Source organism: Schistocerca serialis, chromosome 2 (genome assembly GCF_023864345.2).
Source record: "Schistocerca serialis cubense isolate TAMUIC-IGC-003099 chromosome 2, iqSchSeri2.2, whole genome shotgun sequence".
Taxonomy (NCBI): domain Eukaryota; kingdom Metazoa; phylum Arthropoda; class Insecta; order Orthoptera; family Acrididae; genus Schistocerca; species Schistocerca serialis.
This window is the reverse complement of record NC_064639.1, coordinates 673,305,791-673,315,624: the sequence shown is the minus strand read 5'-3', so window position 1 is coordinate 673,315,624 and position 9,834 is coordinate 673,305,791. Positions and strand designations below refer to the sequence as shown.

The 9,834-nt window shown below is 42.6% G+C and overlaps 1 pseudogene; it reads right to left on the bottom strand.

Moving 5' to 3' along the window:
• Positions 1-6,594: 6,594 nt before the first annotated feature.
• On the bottom strand, positions 6,595-6,712 carry LOC126459109 (5S ribosomal RNA; annotated as a pseudogene).
• Between the last annotated feature and the right edge of the window lie 3,122 nt (positions 6,713-9,834).

Here is a 9,834-nt window from a genome sequence, read left to right as displayed (position 1 = left end):
GGTCTGGGATACCATTTTCTTTCTTAGCAGGACGTTTTTAGTTGTTATGCGCAGCACCTTTACACTACATCGGCACGTAACGATATTCTACGTTCCGTTTTGTTACCCTTCATAGCAAACCATCTTGGACTCACATTTCAGCACGATAATGCCCACCCGCACATAACGAGAGTTTCTACTGCTTGTCATCATGCTTACCAAAACCTACCTTGGCCTGCAAGGTCGCCGGTTTTCTCCCAAATTGAGAACGTTGAGAACTCCAACCAGCTCAAGACGTTGACGATCTAATGTGCCAGTTGGATAGAATCTGGCACGATATCGCTCGAGAAAACGTCCAGCAACTCTGTCAATCAGTGCTAAGCCTAATAACTGCTTGCTTCAGGACAAACGGTGGACGAAAGCGTTGACTCACTCAAATAATGTAGCTGTTTCTCTTTAATAAATAATACAATTTTTCTGAAATGGTATTAATTTGTTTGTCTGTATAAGTACATCATATCTATTTCTGACCCATTCGCATGATTCCTTCGTGATGCGTCGAGTTTCTCTCTCTCTCTTTCTCTCTCTCTCTCTTTTTTTTAATGTCACTAATGGTGATATTAAAAATACCTGATGCTCCAATTGAATTTATTACTTTGCAGTGAACACATAGTGTATTGTGGGGCGATCATTCACTCTCACAAGGCAGTGTGATGCCGACCGTTGTTGGTCGAGTTGCGGTCATGTGTCAAACCTGATGGAATAGTATGACCATGAGAGCAGTTGTTTTTATTTTTTTTATTTTTGCTACAGTGATTTTATATCAGCTGGTCTGCCTCATGTATCGTTATATCCAAATGATTTATACATGTTAAGCTACATTCAGCTGTGTGGTACAGTAATAATAGTAATGTATATAGTGTAACTCATGTAGGCCCTCCCTCAAACCTGTCATGTTATATCTTCACAGATCCGATGATGGCACCTTTAGTGTGTTGAAACCGGTCATCTAGTAAACAATATTTAAGCGATCTTGCTTTTGAATTCTTTCTGAATTTATTACTTTGGGGTTCAATAAGAACCGCAAAAAAAATTTTCAAGATTACGATACACAATATTATTCCTCACTCTTTCGGCTACAAAACCCTATTTCACAACAAAAACGCCTTTTAACGCAACGGTCTTACGCCACCTTGCTGGAAGGGTCTGTATCCCCGCATGGCACCGCTCTACCGGTCGACGTTGGAGCCAAAGTCTTGCCGCGCCAATATGCTCCCCATCATCCAAGTGGCCGCAGCTCGTGGTCTTGTAGCTAGCGTTACTCACCCTGGATCACGGGGCCCCGGGTTCGATTCCCGGCCCGATCGGGGATTTTCTCCACCCGGATAATGGTTGTTTGTATTCTCTTCATTATTTCATCCTCATTCAGGAAAATGGCGAGGCTGGAAACTGAAAAGATTTGGAATTTGTGCGGGCGCTGATAAGCACGCCGTTGAGCGCCCCACAAACCCACATCGTACTGCTTCCCGTGGAGTGCATTCTTCATTGGGCCAAAGAGATGGAAGTTGGAAAGTGCGAGATTCGGGCTGTGGTGTGGATGAGGAAGAACTGTCCAATGAAGTTTTGTGAACTCCTCTCGGGTACGCATATGAGGCCTTGCGTTGTCATGGAAAAGGAGAAATTCGTTTGCATTTTTGTGACGACGAACACACTGAAATCGTTTCATCATTTTTGTGAAGGTAGCACAATACTCCTCAGAGAATATCATTGCACCATGAGAGAGGACACGAAACGGAATAGCCCTTTCAGAATCCTAAAAGACCGTCGCTATGACTTCATCAGCTGAGGGTGCGGCTTTGAACTTGTTCTTCGGAGATGGTGTGGCGCCGCTCCAAAGATTGTGGTTACGTTTCCAGGTTGTAGGGATGAACCCAAATTTCATCACCTGTGTTGATGTTCGACAAGGAACTGTCACGACCAACTTCGCAACGCTCAAGTAATTCCGCCCAAATGGTCTACTGGTGCTCCTTACGGTCTTCTGTTAGGTGGCAAGGAACTCAGTTGGTGCACACTTTTGAGTACCCCGGCTGATGGAAGAGTGCGTCAGCACTACCAGCAGAGATGTCCAGTTGGCTATGATTCGTCGATCACCTGGAATAAGTGTGTCCGCACGTTCCAACATTGCGGGAGTCACAGCTGTGTGCGGCCGGCCGGCGCGCAGGAGATCGAACAGGTTTGGGCGACCTTGTTGCGATGATGACAGTCGCCTCGCCCAACGAATCAACGTTATTTTGTTCACAGATAGGTCTCCGTAGACATTCTGCAAGCACCAATGAAGATTTTCAGAGTTCTGGTTTCCGCCTAAAGAAACTCAATGTAAGCTTTCTGCTTGGAATGCACCTCCGTAACAGACCCCACTTAAAAGCTATGTATAGCGCCGCCATCTATTGGAACTTCTGGAAACTACAGAAGCTGAAGTGGGAACATTCCACGATGTCCCACGAAATGGTGTAGGCTACGTTTACATGGAGTGGAATGGGTCCTCTGGCCCATCTGAACCGAAGATTGACGGAAACAGTTATGTTCGGCTACTTGGAGGCTACTTGCAGCCATTGACGGACTGCATGTTCGAAAACAACGATGCGCCATGGCACTGGGCCACAACTGTTCACTATTGGTTTGAAGGGCATTCAGGATAATTCCAGCGAATGATTTGGACACCCACCGAACATTTACGGGACACAATTGAGAGGTCACTTCGTGTCCAAAATCCTGCACCGGAAACACTTTACCAAATATGAACGGCCATACAGACAGCATGGCTCAATATTTCTGCAAGGGAGTTCCAGCGGCCTTTTGAGTCCATGCCGACACAATATTAGGAGGTATCCCACAACTATTGTCGCATCAGTGTGTAATCAGTTCACCTGTATAATTTAGAATTCTAGTCCGTGTCTGGTCATGGTAAATTGTGTGACACACGAAGAACAAAAATCCCGACAGTCCCAGCAGTCCAAAATATAATCCAGTTGAAATCCAGAAAACAACCAGTTCACAAAAGTAGGTGTAAGCGAGGTAGAGACTTAAGCACAGCATGATTCAAAGTGCCTTGCAATGCTTCGTCAGCCGGGTTTTAACTAGATGTCAGCAGCTAGGTCCATGCAACACCGCACTAGCGCCTCTTTCTGGTTGCAAGAGGACTTATTGATAGCAGATATTGCAGAGTATCGATATCGCTGTCATATGTCAGGGATATGGAGGACTATACCCACACGATTTCGTGAGATTGTTGATTTCTTATCTGGGGAACTGAGGTTCACGGAGAGATAATAGTTCCATAGCTTCAACTTTTCTGAGATTGTCACCTACTTCGATGTTGCTATGATGGAGCCAGTCTGTGATTTCTTCCGTTCGGTTTGTGTCTTAGGTTGTCTTGTCTACAACAACAGAATCCTTCGGTGCACTACTAAGATCAGTATTGTTGATCGTGTAGGCACCTAATGCATAAACGATTTCCTTCGACTGACATTGTACAGCAATTCTCTGGTCAAGAGAAGGACTTCCCCACTAAATTACGTTTGACGAACTTGACTCTGATACTGTCTAGTGTCACACAACAGTCAAAAAACAATAGTAATCACAGATCAAAAATTAGGCCTCAACTTCTGGAAATGAAGGGAATATAAATCTCTGCGTGAATTGCACGATTCTACAGGACAGAAAGCCGTCTGAAGCAAATGACAAGTGGTGCAGTAGCGGGGGGTGATGGCTTGGCAATGGCGGATGGTTGCTTCGCGTACAGGTTTCGTGGGATTAGATGGATGCGTATCACGTCTCCTATGGGAACCTTACTGCTTTACTTCATCCGCAGCTGTTAATCGTAAAGTACTTTTGAACAAATTGTAGTCTCTAGTCATTATACCAAGTTATCTCTTTTTGTATCTCTACAGATACGCACTAACGCTGTTTGAGCGTACAATGCAGAGAAATGCACGAAGTTCATAGTCTCATTCTTTCTCGGGAACCATGAAAAAATCAAAGTATGACTAATTCTTCGACGAAGAGTAAGAATAGCCAAGATATCGTTAGCTCACAACAACAGTTCAACACGATAACCGAAAGAGAATCCAAATACCGCAACAAAATCAATCCAGTATACGATAAACTCAAAGAAACGATAGATTGAGCCGAATAGCCTGACTGCGGCCAACACCACACCTATAATAAGGACAGCGAGAGAAGTTGAGGGACGGTCAGCAACGCCGTTGCCAGCTTTCAACCATGAAGCACAAGTGGCAAATCGCATGACGTGATTGGTTGTGATAGACAAGCAAAGTAGCTGCGCCAAGACCGCTGCAAATTCCAGGGCTCTTTCGCCTACTCGAATACAAACAGCGAGTCACCGCCTACGTCACACCACGTGGCTTTAGCATGCAGAGTTCTCAGTCGGCATGGCGCAACCTCTATCGCCATGAATCGACTCCGGTGTAATGTCTCTGGTTCTAAGCGTGAAAATTTTTCGTCGTTGTCATCCGTTGTTATTAAATGATGTATGGGGCTTTCACGGCAAGTTCATGAACGTTCACAGTCTTTTCGTTCATTTAAGAAACACACTAAAGTTTTCTTTTTTTTTTTTAATTTAGTCCACTGTTGCTACGAAGTTTTTGAATGACTTCATGCTGCCTGCAGCTGCTAATTTTTATTTTATTTTTATGTTATTAAATTTTGCCCTTAGGCCATTTTCAACTTCTCTGTTAAAACAGATAGAAATTTACAGACATCTTAGAGATCAGTCCTACAATGTTTCAAATGAATATAGAGAGCTAAAAAAAAGTGAGATGTTTGCACTAGTTCTACAACCAGTTCGTGCAGGAGTTTAGACCTTGCCAGCATTGTCAGTGTGACAAGACACAGGAAGATAATAAGAAGGAATACCTCACATCTGTACAGTGTACTCAGTGCAGACCTTGTTTGTGCTACATTAGATGTTTGGGAGAGAGTTCATTGCCAGCTTTGGTATTTCTTCTTTCTAATCCATACACGTTTGGTAAACAAGAAGGATGACTGGCTTGATTTATTATTCCAGGTTTCTCAAATTTTGACAACGGTGGCCTTAATTAACATATTTTTAAACCTAATGGTAAATTCTTTGGCATCTCGTAGATTATAGATCCTAAGAATAAGAGTCAAGTCTGTGATGAGTGCTTGTGCATAGTGGGATTAGTTTTGTAAAGGATTTTCTGTGGAAAAAAGGAAAGGAAACCCAAAAATTAGACATTGACACGTAATTTTCTCCTTTCAGACCCACAAAAATTTTCCCGTCTACATATACACCCATAAAGCCACCACTTGGTGTATGATTGAGGGTATTTTATATGCCGATGGACGGATCGCCAATAACCGCTTCGCAACACCCACACTATGATAAACTGCTGAGATGTCTGATATTTAACTTGGGGATGTTGGCACACAGCTTAATGATCAGGAATTATACGATACCTTCTCTCTTCCGTACGCCAATCAAATTCTTCTAGACTTATCAGTGGAAGGCATCTGAGTAACAAACCTTTCAAGGGCATTTCAAACTCTCTATAGCTTTCCAAGTTTACTGAACAAAGAGCAGACTCAATGCAGTAACGGACAGGGACCATCGAGCATCAGAGTGGATGCGAAAGATAGCAGGCAGTCCGACGGAAGAATTTGAGTTTGAAAAATATCGGAAGGACATTATCTGCCATCACGTGTAGTGTCAACAGTGAGACATGGAGTAGGTGGTGTTACGGTATGGGGGTGTTTTTCGTGGTAAGGGTGTGATCCCCTTATTGCGCTTAAGAAAACGCTAAATGCGGAAGATATGAACAAATTCGATTGTGGTACTGCGAACAGTAGAGTAACAGTTCGAGGACAAATACTATCAGCATAACAGTGCACCCTGCCATAAAGCAGCATGTTTGAGGCAATGGTTTGTGGGCGATAACATCGTGAAACGGACTGGACTACCCAAGGTCCCGAACGTTACACCAGAGCCCAGTGTCCGACGTCACTACCTTCTGTGGCTTCGGTTCCTGTGGAAGAATGGGCTGCCATTATTCCATAGACATTCCGACACCTTATTGAAAGTGTCCCCAGCGGAGTTCAAGCCTTCATAAAGACGACGGGTGGAAAGATCCCATATTAATGTCCACTAATAGGCATATTTTCAGATGTAATTTGAAGTCTGAAATTTATATGTGCTGGCACGTAACCTACTCCTTTCAAAACCAAGTACTCCTGCACGAGAAGAAAAGGAGTGCAGCCGGGAACATAAGTGAAGGAGTCATCACGAAATTCGCCTGAAGTGATGAAAGAAAACTAAGGGAAAACCTAGATCGGGATGCCAGGCCGGAGGTTTGAACTGCGGTGGATCGCTATAAAGTACTCCGTCTTCAGGCCACAAGTGGCCCATCGGGACCATCCGACCGCCGTGTCATCCTCAGATAAGGATGCGAGTAGGAGGGCGTGTGGTCAGCACACCGTTCTCCCGGTCGTTACGATGGTTTTCTTTGACAGGAGCCGCTACTACTCGGTCGAGTAGCACCTCAGTTGGCATCACGAGGGTGAGTGCACCCCGAAAGAAGGCAACAGCGCATGGCGGTCCGGATGGTCACCCATCCAAGTGCCGGCCACGCCCGACAGCACTTAACTTCAGTGATCTGACGGGAACCGGTGTATCCACTGCGGCAAGGTCGTTGCCGAGGAACACTATATAGGAGGAAAATATCAGAGGGTATGGTATTCCTTGCTTTACTGAACATACCACCAGACGCGGTGAAGTGATATTTTTTCTTTATTGGTGAGGTGAACGTTTTCTAAGAGATGACGACACTTTTTAGTAGGAAGCTTGAACGGAAGTGATTTTTATAAGGTGAGCACGAACACACCGAAATGTTAAATGATAGCGAATCGTTCTTTCGCTATCTTGGATGGCCAGCTGTGGAGCGAGAGAGTTAAATTCACGTAGAATCGAGCACTCTGCCTCGGCCATAAATTCCCATTTTAGGACAAAAGAAGTTGGGGGGAATCGCAGGGATCTCCTAAATTAGAGACGCCGCCACAGGGGCCCCGCCCATGCATTCATCAGGCGGCGAGAGGCGTCCCGAGCCACTGTGCAGTGCTACTAGCATCGGGGGGTGAGCCAGTGCACGCCAGCACAGGCGGTGCTTTCTGCCCCGTGACGTCGCGAGGATGTGGCGGAGTTTGCGGGGGAAAACAAAACTTCTTACAGAGTAGCCACGAAGCGGTGCCATTTAGATCCACTCCAAATGTTGAAAGGTGTGTATACATAATTTTATAGGTAATTTTCTTAGTTTCTGGTGTCTTAGGAGGCGCATGTAATAATTGTATCGTTTAATTATGTGCGTGCAGCTTCATCAGAGACGTTGCGCTGCCCAGAGACTAGTCAGATCATCTTTGCTCTGCGGAGATGCACGGGTGTTAAGTGCTGGTAGCCAGGAGAGGAGATAGGGGGTTGTCGTGCAGTGTTATGGCATTGAGCTTGTGTGACGGTACGTCACATAAATATTGACATTTTATGAATATAATTAGTGTAAAAGATATACTTAATGTTCTTGAAACAACTGATATGCAGCGATAAATTAAGAGTAGCATCTTTATTTAATGTCTATGAAAATAAAAAAGGATCGAAAAGAGACGCGATTGTACGGCCGAAGAGGAAGGACGTATTTTATGGTACACACACTGTTTTGTTTCGCGATACGGAAGGCAGCCATTGAGCGGCTACACATATTTGATGCAAGTTATTCTGTATTCTGCTAAAAAAACTAATTATAGTTAACAAAATATGAATTTCTTTGTAATAGTTGCCACCTCAAATGCTCGCAGTGGCTAATTACTTTTAATAAGCATTTTTTCGGTAATTTGCGCAGCGGGAAGCTCATCCTCTGATGCAGCCTCTGTTGGGCCATTACGCGCCGAAGTATTAATTTTTTTTTAAAGTGTTAACAGTAACTGTAAATGCGAGAGATTTCGTTGTAAGAACCTTTCTAAATTGCAACAGATAATTAATTTAAGTTAAAGTTCATTTCTTTTAAAATTATACAGATTCCATGAGTTCAGTAAGTTTTATCTTGGCCGCTCCACGGCAACAATCTAAATTCTCTCGAGCCTTGCTTTGCAATCAATAAATAGAAATTATCAAAATTACATTCAATTAAGTTAACGCAACTATATTTTAGTCACCACGTTCAAAATCTCAAGTTGGTACATGAATAACAGCGGCCCTTCAAGAACCCGTTTCATATTTTCTTATGCACGTAAGTAAGAGTAATAAGAAAAGACAATATCCCCGAGAGAAAGAATCATACTGTTAAATTAAAAATAAAAATATGTAAAATATATATGTAATTTCTTTTGTATATGACGTAACGAATGCCACCGACGTCACACTTGGTACAGGAAGGACAGAGAACACGATGCTCTTGGGAATTATTTTATTGGTCTGATACAAGATATTATTATCACAAAAAGAATGTTACCATGAAGCACTGAATGAGATGGATTAACTAAGCTAGATACTGTCTTGAGAAGATTGGGATTTAAGGTAATGAGCGAACATATTTTACTGTATTGTTTTTAGGTGCCATGTGACGGATTGCGCAGCCCTTCCCGCCGGAGGTTCGAGTCCTCCATCGGGCATGGGTGTGTGTGTTGTCCTTAGCGTAAGTTAGTTTGAAGTAGTGTGTGAGTCTAGGGACCGATCACCTCAGCAGTTTGGTCCCTTAGAAATTCGCACACATTTGAACATTTTTTTGAACATTTTTACTTTGTTGCGGCAGGATTTAGTTACACATTCTTGGTTCAAAACAGATACCTAATCAGGAATTTCTTGCAATTTTATAAAGTTTTGTCACAGTCAATGTTAATGGATTTAAAAAGTCAAAGAGAATTTAATCATTAGTATGAGGGCTTTTGCGTCACAATAAATTTTCTTGTCGACTTACATTTTTGTATTTCTTCAGTGATGATAACACGTAATTATAATTTACAATGAAATACTTTCTTATTGCTTGCTAACCTTCAATGATGAAATTCTGTGAATGAAATAGTGTCAAGAAATTTTTTGAGATGAATATTTCTAAATGCAATTTCTTGAGAAGAATTTTTGTCTTGAGAGTAGCTACATCATTATCCACCTCCCATTACCTGATGAACATCCTTTTCTACAAGAGATTTCATGAGAACCTAGTTTGCATTGCACGTATTTAACAGATTACACTGCACTACCACGATTCTCTGTAATTAGTAGCAGCTCAGAAACTGAGACGCGTCTTTTCTTCATTTTCTGTTGCACGATGTTTACCATTCTGCCGCAAGTAAGCCAAATACAAGAGATACGAGTTTTCAGTTTCACAGGGTCAGTTAACAGTATTGAATTTAATTATTGTCATTAAAATTCAGAGGTTTATTTTTTCTTTTTTTTTTTTAAAAAAGAAAGACAGACAGTGTTGTTAAGACTGAGTATTTCTCATTTACATTCCCGCAGACATTGCTTCTGATTCTTGCAGACAGATTGAGTTCTTAACTGCAAATGTGAGGTTAGCTTATGTACATATTCCTTTTCCGTGAATGGAATTTTTTGGTATGCGACAGCTTACGTTCATCCTGTCGAATCTCCTGATTTTTTTAAAACCCAAACATAAATTTGCTACATTTCTTGTGCTACAGTAACTCCTTTTAGGACGTTCAGATGTCAGGAGTCCTCTCTTTGACAAGAGGACAATATAATCATCAACCGACGGCGTTTCTTCCTCGGCACTTGCTATTCTAAACATTTCTGGAGCCATGGACAGTCTACTA